At 43.5% G+C, this 17,134-nt stretch overlaps 2 long non-coding RNA genes across 2 annotated transcripts; both read left to right on the top strand.

The window, feature by feature from the left end:
* Positions 1-3,425: 3,425 nt before the first annotated feature.
* Positions 3,426-5,765, top strand: LOC115572218 (uncharacterized). Its single transcript, XR_003982045.1, has 3 exons — positions 3,426-3,485; positions 4,563-4,620; positions 5,699-5,765. It is a non-coding gene; the product is annotated as an uncharacterized LOC115572218 (long non-coding RNA).
* Positions 5,766-6,831: 1,066 nt separating this feature from the next.
* Positions 6,832-12,481, top strand: LOC115572217 (uncharacterized). The gene is made up of 3 exons (XR_003982044.1): positions 6,832-6,891; positions 11,238-11,295; positions 12,372-12,481. It is a non-coding gene; the product is annotated as an uncharacterized LOC115572217 (long non-coding RNA).
* The last annotated feature ends 4,653 nt before the right edge of the window (positions 12,482-17,134 follow it).

The following is a 17,134-nucleotide window of genomic DNA, read 5'->3' as shown; positions in this document are numbered from 1 at the left end:
CCGGCCGGTCCAGTGAACGAGACTTTGCCTACCCCCCCCAAATGTGGCCCCTGGCTGTCCGAAACAGTTGGAATTAAGTCTCTATCTCATTCCGTTCCGGAGATATTGCGATTTTAAAATCCGGCCACAGGCGGTCTTTCGGACGTTCCCGTGCGGAGAAAAGGCGATTTCAAAGGTCTTTGGCCGGCCGACTTTGGGTGCCCGGTCATTAATGTTCCCGGCCGGTCCAGTGAACGAGACTTTGCCTACCCCCCCAAATGTGGCCAGGGGCTTTCCAACGCACTTGGAATGGAGTCTCTATCTCCTTCCATTCCGGAGATATCGCGATTTTAAAATTCGCCCATAAGCGGCCATTGTAAAAATTGGGCGGGAGAGCTTTAAGGATGTCAGCTACGGGACTTTGGCTACCCCCCCAAATGTGGCCACGGGCTTTCCAACGCACTTGGAATGGAGTCTCTATCTCCTTCCGTTCCGGAGATATCGCGATTTTAAAGGTCGGCGACCGGCCGACTTTGGCTGCCCGGTCATTAATGTTCCCGGCCGGTCCAGTGAACGAGACTTTGGCTACCCCCCCAAATGTTGCCACGGGCTTTCCAACGCACTTGGAATGGAGTCTCTATCTCCTTCCTGTCCGGAGATATGGCCGTTTTGAAATTTGGGGAAATTGGCAAATTTCACTAAGTGTCACAGCCAAAATGAAAATTTCTGAAACTTGGTAGGAGCGCGTTTTGGGCCGCGTAGAGTCGGCCTATGTCAGTCCCATCTTGATGGGAGCAACTTTGGGCCAAAGTGTTTGGAAACACTGTGCAATGTGTCTGACTGTATAGTCTGGCCCGTGCTGAAGCCGTACATGTCCTTGGTTCCCTCCTAGCCCCTTCTTATCCGGAGTTATAACCGTTTGAAGAGAAGTGAAAGTAGCTTGAAATATGCCCAAGTGTTTGAGGCATGCGCCGGCTCCTTCAAACGGCCGTATCTCGGTCCAGGAACGTCTGACAGAGCTGAGACCTGTCGGCTTTTGTTCGTCTCGTCGAGACCTTTCCATAGACACCAGGACCGCCCCAGTTGGACCAGCGCTTCCGGAGATATGAACTTAAGAAGGTACTGATTTCGTCCGACTTACTTAGTCCGATAACTTTTGATAGGAACCTCGTAGAGACAGGGGACTTGTTGCGTTGGATTCAGCGTTGAATTCTCGTGCAGATAGACTACTCACTTGTCAAATTTGGACAACTAAAAATTTCGATCTTTTTCAGAAATTTCACTAAGTGTCAGACTCCAAGACATTCTTCCAGAAACTGTCTAGGACCACGTTTCAGGCCATTAGGAGCCTATAGAGACCTATAAAAAGACTGAAAAGTACCAACTTTTTACAGAAACCTGCCAAAGTGAGATACCTAGGGTTGGTCACATCCCCCGACTGGTTGGGGTAAGAGAACATGGCATGGCCAGTCATCACTCATGACACGTGTTGGGTTGGGGGTTAGGGTTAAGGTTAGGGCAGCGAAGGGTTAGGGGGGGGTTAGGGTAGGGTAGGGTTAGGTGGAGTAATGAATTACTCAGAGTCTCTCCCTATGTTGCCCAACGACAACATAGTTTGGTGTAGAGAGACAGAGGCAAGGCGCTGGCCGGCGCAAGTTAGTCCCCATCCCACCGCCCACTTGCTTGCATGACCCATGACAGAGGAGAGGAGAACAGATAGAGGAAGAGTAGGTGGAGAGGGGGGACGCATGGAGCGACCCTGCATTCACAGTGACCTGTCAAAATCAAAAGCACACTAGAAAGGCCAGTGGCTGAAAGTTATTTAAATTAGTCTAATACAAAATCCTGGCTCAGGCGTGGTCGGTGTCAAGCTCAAAAGGGAGGAGAAGGTTGGGATTAGGCATGCAGAAGGGGAGTGGTTAAGTTTAGGATAACCAACAGGTGTGGCTATATAAAAAAAAGGTTACAAAGACTGGCAAAACAAAGGAAGACAACACAGCAACAGTAAAGGCAAAAAACCACATTGCAGACAATTGGAGTTGTCAAATAAGACAGTGAGCAAGACAGTGCCAGAGGTGTCATCATGGCAGGATACGGCACAAGTGGAATACTCTGAACAATGCTGGAGACCACTGCCTGTCATCCCAAAGGGAGCAGGAATGGTCCCTCAGACATCGTGACAGACATTTCCACCTGTTGTCTGAATTTAAGAGAACGTGGGCCTGTATGTCGGCCCGCGATGCTCCAAAAGCGAAAAACCCAGGGGGAATTTCGAGTGATGACATGCAAAGTCAGTGCTCACTGGTAAAGCATTAGAGATTTTATGATTATGTAGGAAAGTATTAGTCCCTAATGACAAAGTGTCGCTCGCTCAGTGAGTTAGGACAATGCTTGGAAGTGTCATCGTGTCACGAACCGCCCAAATGGAATACTCTGAACAGTGCAGGGAACTAGTGCAAGTCCTCCGCCCAAGCTAGCATGAGCCCTCCAGGCACTCCTGTTATACCTGAATCCCTCCCATTAGCTCAGACACCGGGAGCACACACAGCCGTAACGGGGGATCTGGCTGCATGTGTCTGATGTGCAGAGCCCCAGGAGAGAATGTGGTGGGTGCAAGGAAGAGCTCAATGATAACGGAAGGCAGGAGGAATAGCCCCACTACACCGGGACAGACATTTCCACTTTTATCTGAATTTAAGGGAACGTGGGCCTGTATGTCGGCCCGCGATGCCCCAACAGCGAAAAAACCCCTTGGGGGAATTCCGATTGATGATGTGCAAAGCCTGTAATCACTGGGACACATCTTCAGTTGTGCGCCTCGAGGTCTCAGGGTGTTTCGACGGCTTACCACAAGACACCCTCACCCAAGGAAGTCCCGCCGCAGTTACGCCAGCTGCGGGGTGTGTCCCTCCTGTGCTACACTACACTAGCCACTTGTCTTTTAAAAGCTTGTGTTTTTAGAAGAGTTACATTTTTAGAAATAGTTTAGAGCGGGTTAGGGTAGGGGTTAGGGTTAGGGTTAGGGTAGGGTTAGGGTTAGGGTAGGGTTAGGGTTAGGGTTAGGTTAGGAAAGAAAAAAGGAGACAGGTTAGCTACCTGTCCCCCGATGCACTGTCCTCCATATGGATGACCACTTCCTCATCCCCATCTTCTTCTATTTAGGTTTAGGTTAAGCGGTGTATTTATATAATAATTGTTTGTAATGTATTTATTTATAATGAATTTGGTATCCAATACTTGGTTTTAAGTTTAGTTAACATAGTTGTTTGTAATCTATTTATTTACAATGAAATTTCCCCTACCCAAAAGTGGTGGGGCTTCCAAAAATTTGGCAACAATGCCATATAGTTTATTTTGTATTGTTTGGCTTTAATTTGGTATAGTTTCTTATTCCCTCCCTTAGTTTTAGTTGGTTAACCTGTTTGTTCTTTTCTCTGTATGTCTTTAGGTGGCGCTCACGACGTTTCGTCCGGATTAGGACTTCCTCAGGCTAGGCCGACATACAGGTAAGTGCTCTTGTAATTCCTTAGGGGAGATGTTGCTCCCTCGAAGTTCCCCGCCAAACTGAATGAACTCTATTATGTGTCTCCTTTTTATACTCTGTTTTTATCCATCAAATTTAGGTTTTAGAATTAGTGTATTTACTTTTATGAACTGACTTGTTTTTAAACTACTTGTTTTTAATCCAAATGAATTGTATTGTATTACCCCATGAATTTTATTATATATTTATAGTATTTATAATAGTTTTAATCATGAATTTGTATTTATTGTATTTATAATAATTTATTAACCCTCCTTTCTTTTCCTTGTTCCCTCTTTGTTTCCTTTCCCTTTACTTGACTTCCATCCTTTTTCTTTGACCGGTGTTTGTTTTATTTAACCTAAACTTTCGTACCACGTATATATTTTGCCTTAATTGGGGTTTTGGGTGGCTATATACGGTAGCTAAGGGGACCTCTAGGGTCGTTCTACGGGCCAAGACTAGGGTTTGGGGGCCAAGATTGGGGTTGGGAATCAAATTAGGATTAGGGCCAGATCAAATTGGGTTGGGTTTAGTGTTCAATCAATTGGGTTGGGTTTAGGGCCAGGTCCAATTGGGTTGGGGTAAGAATAGTGGCCAGGGCTAGCTTAACTTAGCTTATGACTATGGGGGGAGAGGACTAGCCATATACCCATAGGGGCACTGGCGAGTTAGGTTAGGAAAGAAAAAAGGAGACAGGTTAGCTACCTGTCCCCCGATGCACTGTCCTCCATATGGATGACCACTTCCTCATCCCCATCTTCTTCTATTTAGGTTTAGGTTAAGCGGTGTATTTATATAATAATTGTTTTTAATGTATTTATTTATAATGAATTTGGTATCCAATACTTGGTTTTAAGTTTAGTTAACATAGTTGTTTGTAATCTATTTATTTACAATGAAATTTCCCCTACCCAAAAGTGGTGGGGCTTCCAAAAATTTGGCAACAATGCCATATAGTTTATTTTTTATTGTTTGGCTTTAATTTGGTATAGTTTCTTATTCCCTCCCTTAGTTTTAGTTGGTTAACCTGTTTGTTCTTTTCTCTGTATGTCTTTAGGTGGCGCTCACGACGTTTCGTCCGGATTAGGACTTCCTCAGGCTAGGCCGACATACAGGTAAGTGCTCTTGTAATTCCTTAGGGGAGATGTTGCTCCCTCGAAGTTCCCCGCCAAACTGAATGAACTCTATTATGTGTCTCCTTTTTATACTCTGTTTTTATCCATCAAATTTAGGTTTTAGAATTAGTGTATTTACTTTTATGAACTGACTTGTTTTTAAACTACTTGTTTTTAATCCAAATGAATTGTATTGTATTACCCCATGAATTTTATTATATATTTATAGTATTTATAATAGTTTTAATCATGAATTTGTATTTATTGTATTTATAATAATTTATTAACCCTCCTTTCTTTTCCTTGTTCCCTCTTTGTTTCCTTTCCCTTTACTTGACTTCCATCCTTTTTCTTTGACCGGTGTTTGTTTTATTTAACCTAAACTTTCGTACCACGTATATATTTTGCCTTAATTGGGGTTTTGGGTGGCTATATACGGTAGCTAAGGGGACCTCTAGGGTCGTTCTACGGGCCAAGACTAGGGTTTGGGGGCCAAGATTGGGGTTGGGAATCAAATTAGGATTAGGGCCAGATCAAATTGGGTTGGGTTTAGTGTTCAATCAAATTGGGTTGGGTTTAGGGCCAGGTCCAATTGGGTTGGGGTAAGAATAGTGGCCAGGGCTAGCTTAACTTAGCTTATGACTATGGGGGGAGAGGACTAGCCATATACCCATAGGGGCACTGGCGAGTTAGGTTAGGAAAGAAAAAAGGAGACAGGTTAGCTACCTGTCCCCCGATGCACTGTCCTCCATATGGATGACCACTTCCTCATCCCCATCTTCTTCTATTTAGGTTTAGGTTAAGCGGTGTATTTATATAATAATTGTTTTTAATGTATTTATTTATAATGAATTTGGTATCCAATACTTGGTTTTAAGTTTAGTTAACATAGTTGTTTGTAATCTATTTATTTACAATGAAATTTCCCCTACCCAAAAGTGGTGGGGCTTCCAAAAATTTGGCAACAATGCCATATAGTTTATTTTTTATTGTTTGGCTTTAATTTGGTATAGTTTCTTATTCCCTCCCTTAGTTTTAGTTGGTTAACCTGTTTGTTCTTTTCTCTGTATGTCTTTAGGTGGCGCTCACGACGTTTCGTCCGGATTAGGACTTCCTCAGGCTAGGCCGACATACAGGTAAGTGCTCTTGTAATTCCTTAGGGGAGATGTTGCTCCCTCGAAGTTCCCCGCCAAACTGAATGAACTCTATTATGTGTCTCCTTTTTATACTCTGTTTTTATCCATCAAATTTAGGTTTTAGAATTAGTGTATTTACTTTTATGAACTGACTTGTTTTTAAACTACTTGTTTTTAATCCAAATGAATTGTATTGTATTACCCCATGAATTTTATTATATATTTATAGTATTTATAATAGTTTTAATCATGAATTTGTATTTATTGTATTTATAATAATTTATTAACCCTCCTTTCTTTTCCTTGTTCCCTCTTTGTTTCCTTTCCCTTTACTTGACTTCCATCCTTTTTCTTTGACCGGTGTTTGTTTTATTTAACCTAAACTTTCGTACCACGTATATATTTTGCCTTAATTGGGGTTTTGGGTGGCTATATACGGTAGCTAAGGGGACCTCTAGGGTCGTTCTACGGGCCAAGACTAGGGTTTGGGGGCCAAGATTGGGGTTGGGAATCAAATTAGGATTAGGGCCAGATCAAATTGGGTTGGGTTTAGTGTTCAATCAATTGGGTTGGGTTTAGGGCCAGGTCCAATTGGGTTGGGGTAAGAATAGTGGCCAGGGCTAGCTTAACTTAGCTTATGACTATGGGGGGAGAGGACTAGCCATATACCCATAGGGGCACTGGCGAGTTAGGTTAGGAAAGAAAAAAGGAGACAGGTTAGCTACCTGTCCCCCGATGCACTGTCCTCCATATGGATGACCACTTCCTCATCCCCATCTTCTTCTATTTAGGTTTAGGTTAAGCGGTGTATTTATATAATAATTGTTTGTAATGTATTTATTTATAATGAATTTGGTATCCAATACTTGGTTTTAAGTTTAGTTAACATAGTTGTTTGTAATCTATTTATTTACAATGAAATTTCCCCTACCCAAAAGTGGTGGGGCTTCCAAAAATTTGGCAACAATGCCATATAGTTTATTTTGTATTGTTTGGCTTTAATTTGGTATAGTTTCTTATTCCCTCCCTTAGTTTTAGTTGGTTAACCTGTTTGTTCTTTTCTCTGTATGTCTTTAGGTGGCGCTCACGACGTTTCGTCCGGATTAGGACTTCCTCAGGCTAGGCCGACATACAGGTAAGTGCTCTTGTAATTCCTTAGGGGAGATGTTGCTCCCTCGAAGTTCCCCGCCAAACTGAATGAACTCTATTATGTGTCTCCTTTTTATACTCTGTTTTTATCCATCAAATTTAGGTTTTAGAATTAGTGTATTTACTTTTATGAACTGACTTGTTTTTAAACTACTTGTTTTTAATCCAAATGAATTGTATTGTATTACCCCATGAATTTTATTATATATTTATAGTATTTATAATAGTTTTAATCATGAATTTGTATTTATTGTATTTATAATAATTTATTAACCCTCCTTTCTTTTCCTTGTTCCCTCTTTGTTTCCTTTCCCTTTACTTGACTTCCATCCTTTTTCTTTGACCGGTGTTTGTTTTATTTAACCTAAACTTTCGTACCACGTATATATTTTGCCTTAATTGGGGTTTTGGGTGGCTATATACGGTAGCTAAGGGGACCTCTAGGGTCGTTCTACGGGCCAAGACTAGGGTTTGGGGGCCAAGATTGGGGTTGGGAATCAAATTAGGATTAGGGCCAGATCAAATTGGGTTGGGTTTAGTGTTCAATCAATTGGGTTGGGTTTAGGGTTAGGGTTAGGGTTAGGGTTAGGGGTTAGGGTTAGGGTTAGGGTTAGGGTTAGGGTTAGGGTTAGGGTTAGGGTTAGGGGTTAGGGTTAGGGTTAGGGTTAGGGTTAGGGTTAGGGTTAGGGTTAGGGGTTAGGGTTAGGGTTAGGGTTAGGGTTAGGAAATAGGGATGAGTGCCACCCTGGAGGTGCCCGGTCATTAAGGTTCCCGGGGTCCTAGAGTGAAAAGAGTCATATATTCGGAAACCGCAGACCCCCCCGAGGCCGCTGGTGGCTTCGGATTTGGAATCGGAGTTCGGGAAGTTGGCGAAAAAAACAATGGCCTGCCGGTCATTAATGTTCCCGGCCGGTCCAGTGAACGAGACTTTGCCTACCCCCCCAAATGTGGCCCCTGGCTGTCCGAAACAGTTGGAATTAAGTCTCTATCTCATTCCGTTCCGGAGATATTGCGATTTTAAAATCCGGCCACAGGCGGTCTTTCGGACGTTCCCGTGCGGAGAAAAGGCGATTTCAAAGGTCTTTGGCCGGCCGACTTTGGGTGCCCGGTCATTAATGTTCCCGGCCGGTCCAGTGAACGAGACTTTGCCTACCCCCCCAAATGTGGCCAGGGGCTTTCCAACGCACTTGGAATGGAGTCTCTATCTCCTTCCATTCCGGAGATATCGCGATTTTAAAATTCGCCCATAAGCGGCCATTGTAAAAATTGGGCGGGAGAGCTTTAAGGATGTCAGCTACGGGACTTTGGCTACCCCCCCAAATGTGGCCACGGGCTTTCCAACGCACTTGGAATGGAGTCTCTATCTCCTTCCGTTCCGGAGATATCGCGATTTTAAAGGTCGGCGACCGGCCGACTTTGGCTGCCCGGTCATTAATGTTCCCGGCCGGTCCAGTGAACGAGACTTTGGCTACCCCCCCAAATGTTGCCACGGGCTTTCCAACGCACTTGGAATGGAGTCTCTATCTCCTTCCTGTCCGGAGATATGGCCGTTTTGAAATTTGGGGAAATTGGCAAATTTCACTAAGTGTCACAGCCAAAATGAAAATTTCTGAAACTTGGTAGGAGCGCGTTTTGGGCCGCGTAGAGTCGGCCTATGTCAGTCCCATCTTGATGGGAGCAACTTTGGGCCAAAGTGTTTGGAAACACTGTGCAATGTGTCTGACTGTATAGTCTGGCCCGTGCTGAAGCCGTACATGTCCTTGGTTCCCTCCTAGCCCCTTCTTATCCGGAGTTATAACCGTTTGAAGAGAAGTGAAAGTAGCTTGAAATATGCCCAAGTGTTTGAGGCATGCGCCGGCTCCTTCAAACGGCCGTATCTCGGTCCAGGAACGTCTGACAGAGCTGAGACCTGTCGGCTTTTGTTCGTCTCGTCGAGACCTTTCCATAGACACCAGGACCGCCCCAGTTGGACCAGCGCTTCCGGAGATATGAACTTAAGAAGGTACTGATTTCGTCCGACTTACTTAGTCCGATAACTTTTGATAGGAACCTCGTAGAGACAGGGGACTTGTTGCGTTGGATTCAGCGTTGAATTCTCGTGCAGATAGACTACTCACTTGTCAAATTTGGACAACTAAAAATTTCGATCTTTTTCAGAAATTTCACTAAGTGTCAGACTCCAAGACATTCTTCCAGAAACTGTCTAGGACCACGTTTCAGGCCATTAGGAGCCTATAGAGACCTATAAAAAGACTGAAAAGTACCAACTTTTTACAGAAACCTGCCAAAGTGAGATACCTAGGGTTGGTCACATCCCCCGACTGGTTGGGGTAAGAGAACATGGCATGGCCAGTCATCACTCATGACACGTGTTGGGTTGGGGGTTAGGGTTAAGGTTAGGGCAGCGAAGGGTTAGGGGGGGGTTAGGGTAGGGTAGGGTTAGGTGGAGTAATGAATTACTCAGAGTCTCTCCCTATGTTGCCCAACGACAACATAGTTTGGTGTAGAGAGACAGAGGCAAGGCGCTGGCCGGCGCAAGTTAGTCCCCATCCCACCGCCCACTTGCTTGCATGACCCATGACAGAGGAGAGGAGAACAGATAGAGGAAGAGTAGGTGGAGAGGGGGGACGCATGGAGCGACCCTGCATTCACAGTGACCTGTCAAAATCAAAAGCACACTAGAAAGGCCAGTGGCTGAAAGTTATTTAAATTAGTCTAATACAAAATCCTGGCTCAGGCGTGGTCGGTGTCAAGCTCAAAAGGGAGGAGAAGGTTGGGATTAGGCATGCAGAAGGGGAGTGGTTAAGTTTAGGATAACCAACAGGTGTGGCTATATAAAAAAAAGGTTACAAAGACTGGCAAAACAAAGGAAGACAACACAGCAACAGTAAAGGCAAAAAAACCACATTGCAGACAATTGGAGTTGTCAAATAAGACAGTGAGCAAGACAGTGCCAGAGGTGTCATCATGGCAGGATACGGCACAAGTGGAATACTCTGAACAATGCTGGAGACCACTGCCTGTCATCCCAAAGGGAGCAGGAATGGTCCCTCAGACATCGTGACAGACATTTCCACCTGTTGTCTGAATTTAAGAGAACGTGGGCCTGTATGTCGGCCCGCGATGCTCCAAAAGCGAAAAACCCAGGGGGAATTTCGAGTGATGACATGCAAAGTCAGTGCTCACTGGTAAAGCATTAGAGATTTTATGATTATGTAGGAAAGTATTAGTCCCTAATGACAAAGTGTCGCTCGCTCAGTGAGTTAGGACAATGCTTGGAAGTGTCATCGTGTCACGAACCGCCCAAATGGAATACTCTGAACAGTGCAGGGAACTAGTGCAAGTCCTCCGCCCAAGCTAGCATGAGCCCTCCCGGCACTCCTGTTATACCTGAATCCCTCCCATTAGCTCAGACACCGGGAGCACACACAGCCGTAACGGGGGATCTGGCTGCATGTGTCTGATGTGCAGAGCCCCAGGAGAGAATGTGGTGGGTGCAAGGAAGAGCTCAATGATAACGGAAGGCAGGAGGAATAGCCCCACTACACCGGGACAGACATTTCCACTTTTATCTGAATTTAAGGGAACGTGGGCCTGTATGTCGGCCCGCGATGCCCCAACAGCGAAAAAACCCCTTGGGGGAATTCCGATTGATGATGTGCAAAGCCTGTAATCACTGGGACACATCTTCAGTTGTGCGCCTCGAGGTCTCAGGGTGTTTCGACGGCTTACCACAAGACACCCTCACCCAAGGAAGTCCCGCCGCAGTTACGCCAGCTGCGGGGTGTGTCCCTCCTGTGCTACACTACACTAGCCACTTGTCTTTTAAAAGCTTGTGTTTTTAGAAGAGTTACATTTTTAGAAATAGTTTAGAGCGGGTTAGGGTAGGGGTTAGGGTTAGGGTTAGGGTAGGGTTAGGGTTAGGGTAGGGTTAGGGTTAGGGTTAGGTTAGGAAAGAAAAAAGGAGACAGGTTAGCTACCTGTCCCCCGATGCACTGTCCTCCATATGGATGACCACTTCCTCATCCCCATCTTCTTCTATTTAGGTTTAGGTTAAGCGGTGTATTTATATAATAATTGTTTGTAATGTATTTATTTATAATGAATTTGGTATCCAATACTTGGTTTTAAGTTTAGTTAACATAGTTGTTTTGTAATCTATTTATTTACAATGAAATTCCCCTACCCAAAAGTGGTGGGGCTTCCAAAAATTTGGCAACAATGCCATATAGTTTATTTTGTATTGTTTGGCTTTAATTTGGTATAGTTTCTTATTCCCTCCCTTAGTTTTAGTTGGTTAACCTGTTTGTTCTTTTCTCTGTATGTCTTTAGGTGGCGCTCACGACGTTTCGTCCGGATTAGGACTTCCTCAGGCTAGGCCGACATACAGGTAAGTGCTCTTGTAATTCCTTAGGGGAGATGTTGCTCCCTCGAAGTTCCCCGCCAAACTGAATGAACTCTATTATGTGTCTCCTTTTTATACTCTGTTTTTATCCATCAAATTTAGGTTTTAGAATTAGTGTATTTACTTTTATGAACTGACTTGTTTTTAAACTACTTGTTTTTAATCCAAATGAATTGTATTGTATTACCCCATGAATTTTATTATATATTTATAGTATTTATAATAGTTTTAATCATGAATTTGTATTTATTGTATTTATAATAATTTATTAACCCTCCTTTCTTTTCCTTGTTCCCTCTTTGTTTCCTTTCCCTTTACTTGACTTCCATCCTTTTTCTTTGACCGGTGTTTGTTTTATTTAACCTAAACTTTCGTACCACGTATATATTTTGCCTTAATTGGGGTTTTGGGTGGCTATATACGGTAGCTAAGGGGACCTCTAGGGTCGTTCTACGGGCCAAGACTAGGGTTTGGGGGCCAAGATTGGGGTTGGGAATCAAATTAGGATTAGGGCCAGATCAAATTGGGTTGGGTTTAGTGTTCAATCAATTGGGTTGGGTTTAGGGCCAGGTCCAATTGGGTTGGGGTAAGAATAGTGGCCAGGGCTAGCTTAACTTAGCTTATGACTATGGGGGGAGAGGACTAGCCATATACCCATAGGGGCACTGGCGAGTTAGGTTAGGAAAGAAAAAAGGAGACAGGTTAGCTACCTGTCCCCCGATGCACTGTCCTCCATATGGATGACCACTTCCTCATCCCCATCTTCTTCTATTTAGGTTTAGGTTAAGCGGTGTATTTATATAATAATTGTTTTTAATGTATTTATTTATAATGAATTTGGTATCCAATACTTGGTTTTAAGTTTAGTTAACATAGTTGTTTGTAATCTATTTATTTACAATGAAATTTCCCCTACCCAAAAGTGGTGGGGCTTCCAAAAATTTGGCAACAATGCCATATAGTTTATTTTTATTGTTTGGCTTTAATTTGGTATAGTTTCTTATTCCCTCCCTTAGTTTTAGTTGGTTAACCTGTTTGTTCTTTTCTCTGTATGTCTTTAGGTGGCGCTCACGACGTTTCGTCCGGATTAGGACTTCCTCAGGCTAGGCCGACATACAGGTAAGTGCTCTTGTAATTCCTTAGGGGAGATGTTGCTCCCTCGAAGTTCCCCGCCAAACTGAATGAACTCTATTATGTGTCTCCTTTTTATACTCTGTTTTTATCCATCAAATTTAGGTTTTAGAATTAGTGTATTTACTTTTATGAACTGACTTGTTTTTAAACTACTTGTTTTTAATCCAAATGAATTGTATTGTATTACCCCATGAATTTTATTATATATTTATAGTATTTATAATAGTTTTAATCATGAATTTGTATTTATTGTATTTATAATAATTTATTAACCCTCCTTTCTTTTCCTTGTTCCCTCTTTGTTTCCTTTCCCTTTACTTGACTTCCATCCTTTTTCTTTGACCGGTGTTTGTTTTATTTAACCTAAACTTTCGTACCACGTATATATTTTGCCTTAATTGGGGTTTTGGGTGGCTATATACGGTAGCTAAGGGGACCTCTAGGGTCGTTCTACGGGCCAAGACTAGGGTTTGGGGGCCAAGATTGGGGTTGGGAATCAAATTAGGATTAGGGCCAGATCAAATTGGGTTGGGTTTAGTGTTCAATCAAATTGGGTTGGGTTTAGGGCCAGGTCCAATTGGGTTGGGGTAAGAATAGTGGCCAGGGCTAGCTTAACTTAGCTTATGACTATGGGGGGAGAGGACTAGCCATATACCCATAGGGGCACTGGCGAGTTAGGTTAGGAAAGAAAAAAGGAGACAGGTTAGCTACCTGTCCCCCGATGCACTGTCCTCCATATGGATGACCACTTCCTCATCCCCATCTTCTTCTATTTAGGTTTAGGTTAAGCGGTGTATTTATATAATAATTGTTTTTAATGTATTTATTTATAATGAATTTGGTATCCAATACTTGGTTTTAAGTTTAGTTAACATAGTTGTTTGTAATCTATTTATTTACAATGAAATTTCCCCTACCCAAAAGTGGTGGGGCTTCCAAAAATTTGGCAACAATGCCATATAGTTTATTTTTTATTGTTTGGCTTTAATTTGGTATAGTTTCTTATTCCCTCCCTTAGTTTTAGTTGGTTAACCTGTTTGTTCTTTTCTCTGTATGTCTTTAGGTGGCGCTCACGACGTTTCGTCCGGATTAGGACTTCCTCAGGCTAGGCCGACATACAGGTAAGTGCTCTTGTAATTCCTTAGGGGAGATGTTGCTCCCTCGAAGTTCCCCGCCAAACTGAATGAACTCTATTATGTGTCTCCTTTTTATACTCTGTTTTTATCCATCAAATTTAGGTTTTAGAATTAGTGTATTTACTTTTATGAACTGACTTGTTTTTAAACTACTTGTTTTTAATCCAAATGAATTGTATTGTATTACCCCATGAATTTTATTATATATTTATAGTATTTATAATAGTTTTAATCATGAATTTGTATTTATTGTATTTATAATAATTTATTAACCCTCCTTTCTTTTCCTTGTTCCCTCTTTGTTTCCTTTCCCTTTACTTGACTTCCATCCTTTTTCTTTGACCGGTGTTTGTTTTATTTAACCTAAACTTTCGTACCACGTATATATTTTGCCTTAATTGGGGTTTTGGGTGGCTATATACGGTAGCTAAGGGGACCTCTAGGGTCGTTCTACGGGCCAAGACTAGGGTTTGGGGGCCAAGATTGGGGTTGGGAATCAAATTAGGATTAGGGCCAGATCAAATTGGGTTGGGTTTAGTGTTCAATCAAATTGGGTTGGGTTTAGGGCCAGGTCCAATTGGGTTGGGGTAAGAATAGTGGCCAGGGCTAGCTTAACTTAGCTTATGACTATGGGGGGAGAGGACTAGCCATATACCCATAGGGGCACTGGCGAGTTAGGTTAGGAAAGAAAAAAGGAGACAGGTTAGCTACCTGTCCCCCGATGCACTGTCCTCCATATGGATGACCACTTCCTCATCCCCATCTTCTTCTATTTAGGTTTAGGTTAAGCGGTGTATTTATATAATAATTGTTTTTAATGTATTTATTTATAATGAATTTGGTATCCAATACTTGGTTTTAAGTTTAGTTAACATAGTTGTTTGTAATCTATTTATTTACAATGAAATTTCCCCTACCCAAAAGTGGTGGGGCTTCCAAAAATTTGGCAACAATGCCATATAGTTTATTTTTTATTGTTTGGCTTTAATTTGGTATAGTTTCTTATTCCCTCCCTTAGTTTTAGTTGGTTAACCTGTTTGTTCTTTTCTCTGTATGTCTTTAGGTGGCGCTCACGACGTTTCGTCCGGATTAGGACTTCCTCAGGCTAGGCCGACATACAGGTAAGTGCTCTTGTAATTCCTTAGGGGAGATGTTGCTCCCTCGAAGTTCCCCGCCAAACTGAATGAACTCTATTATGTGTCTCCTTTTTATACTCTGTTTTTATCCATCAAATTTAGGTTTTAGAATTAGTGTATTTACTTTTATGAACTGACTTGTTTTTAAACTACTTGTTTTTAATCCAAATGAATTGTATTGTATTACCCCATGAATTTTATTATATATTTATAGTATTTATAATAGTTTTAATCATGAATTTGTATTTATTGTATTTATAATAATTTATTAACCCTCCTTTCTTTTCCTTGTTCCCTCTTTGTTTCCTTTCCCTTTACTTGACTTCCATCCTTTTTCTTTGACCGGTGTTTGTTTTATTTAACCTAAACTTTCGTACCACGTATAATTTTGCCTTAATTGGGGTTTTGGGTGGCTATATACGGTAGCTAAGGGGACCTCTAGGGTCGTTCTACGGGCCAAGACTAGGGTTTGGGGGCCAAGACTAGGGTTTGGGGGCCAAGATTGGGGTTGGGAATCAAATTAGGATTAGGGCCAGATCAAATTGGGTTGGGTTTAGTGTTCAATCAATTGGGTTGGGTTAGGGGGTTAGGTTAGGGTTAGGGGTTAGGTTCGGGTCTAGGGTTTCGGGTTAGGGTTAGGGGTTCGGGTTAGGGTTAGGGTTCGGGTTAGGGTTAGGGGTTAGGTTAGGGTTCGGGGTCGGGTTAGTGGGCTTAGGGTTAGGGGTTAGGGTCGGGTTAGGGTTGGGTTAGGGTTCGGAAATAGGGATGAGTGCCACCCTGAGGTGCCCGGTCATTAAGGTTCCCGGGGTCCTAGAGTGAAAAGAGTCATATATTCGGAAACCGCAGACCCCCCCGAGGCCGCTGGTGGCTTCGGATTTGGAATCGGAGTTCGGGAAGTTGGCGAAAAAACAATGGCCTGCCGGTCATTAATGTTCCCGGCCGGTCCAGTGAACGAGACTTTGCCTACCCCCCCAAATGTGGCCCCTGGCTGTCCGAAACAGTTGGAATTAAGTCTCTATCTCATTCCGTTCCGGAGATATTGCGATTTTAAAATCCGGCCACAGGCGGTCTTTCGGACGTTCCCGTGCGGAGAAAAGGCGATTTCAAAGGTCTTCGGCCGGCCGACTTTGGGTGCCCGGTCATTAATGTTCCCGGCCGGTCCAGTGAACGAGACTTTGCCTACCCCCCCCAAATGTGGCCAGGGGCTTTCCAACGCACTTGGAATGGAGTCTCTATCTCCTTCCGTTCCGGAGATATCGCGATTTTAAAATTCGCCCATAAGCGGCCATTGTAAAAATTGGGCGGGAGAGCTTTAAGGATGTCAGCTACGGGACTTTGGCTACCCCCCCAAATGTGGCCACGGGCTTTCCAACGCACTTGGAATGGAGTCTCTATCTCCTTCCGTTCCGGAGATATCGCGATTTTAAAGGTCGGCGGCCGGCCGACTTTGGCTGCCCGGTCATTAATGTTCCCGGCCGGTCCAGTGAACGAGACTTTGGCTACCCCCCCAAATGTTGCCACGGGCTTTCCAACGCACTTGGAATGGAGTCTCTATCTCCTTCCTGTCCGGAGATATGGCCGTTTTGAAATTTGGGAAAATTGGCAAATTTCACTAAGTGTCACAGCCAAAATGAAAATTTCTGAAACTTGGTAGGAGCGCGTTTTGGGCCGCGTAGAGTCGGCCTATGTCAGTCCCGTCTTGATGGGAGCAACTTTGGGCCAAAGTGTTTGGAAACACTGTGCAATGTGTCTGACTGTATAGTCTGGCCCGTGCTGAAGCCGTACATGTCCTTGGTTCCCTCCTAGCCCCTTCTTATCCGGAGTTATAACCGTTTGAAGAGAAGTGAAAGTAGCTTGAAATATGCCCAAGTGTTTGAGGCATGCGCCGGCTCCTTCAAACGGCCGTATCTCGGTCCAGGAACGTCTGACAGAGCTGAGACCTGTCGGCTTTTGTTCGTCTCGTCGAGACCTTTCCATAGACACCAGGACCGCCCCAGTTGGACCAGCGGTTCCGGAGATATGAACTTAAGAAGGTACTGATTTCGTCCGACTTACTTAGTCCGATAACTTTTGATAGGAACCTCGTAGAGACAGGGGACTTGTTGCGTTGGATTCAGCGTTGAATTCTCTTGCAGATAGACTACTCACTTGTCAAATTTGGACAACTAAAAATTTCGATCTTTTTCAGAAATTTCACTAAGTGTCAGACTCCAAGACATTCTTCCAGAAACTGTCTAGGACCACGTTTCAGGCCATTTGGAGCCTATAGAGACCTATAAAAAGACTGAAAAGTACCAACTTTTTACAGAAATCCTGCCAAAGTGAGATACCTAGGGTTGGTCACATCCCCCGACTGGTTGGGGTAAGAGAACATGTCATGGCCAGTCATCACTCATGACACGTGTTGGGTTGGGGGGG

Source organism: Sparus aurata, chromosome 21 (assembly GCF_900880675.1).
Source record: "Sparus aurata chromosome 21, fSpaAur1.1, whole genome shotgun sequence".
In the NCBI taxonomy this organism is placed as follows: domain Eukaryota; kingdom Metazoa; phylum Chordata; class Actinopteri; order Spariformes; family Sparidae; genus Sparus; species Sparus aurata.
Note: the sequence above shows the minus strand (reverse complement) of the source record. Positions and strands in the feature narration are given on the sequence as shown.